Genomic DNA, 360 nt, shown 5'->3' with positions numbered 1-360 from the left:
CCACACACACTTCGCCATCGCGGGTTTTTCGGGTTCACTTCGGGTTCACTTCGCGAGGACCGGCTTTTATAGTGACACGGGGGGGGGCAGTGATGACGTCATGGCCAAAGACACGCCATACGTTCATTCACATGCACAAAGGTTATGGGCGTAGAGATAAAGAGAATTGTATTACTTGGAAAAAAAACATTAGAGACAAGGATAATGAACGATGATGCTAATTATGACAAAAGCGATGCTGATTTGATACTCTAACAATATGCATAATCATTTATGATGAAATAATAAAAATGGCGATTTTGGGGTAATCTCAATATGTCATCTTACCAACTATCTCATCACATTATCATTCATCTTTAT

Source organism: Penaeus monodon, chromosome 21 (assembly GCF_015228065.2).
Source record: "Penaeus monodon isolate SGIC_2016 chromosome 21, NSTDA_Pmon_1, whole genome shotgun sequence".
In the NCBI taxonomy this organism is placed as follows: Eukaryota; Metazoa; Arthropoda; class Malacostraca; order Decapoda; family Penaeidae; genus Penaeus; species Penaeus monodon.
The sequence above is the reverse complement of the archived record's forward strand: the minus strand, read 5'-3'. Positions refer to the sequence as shown.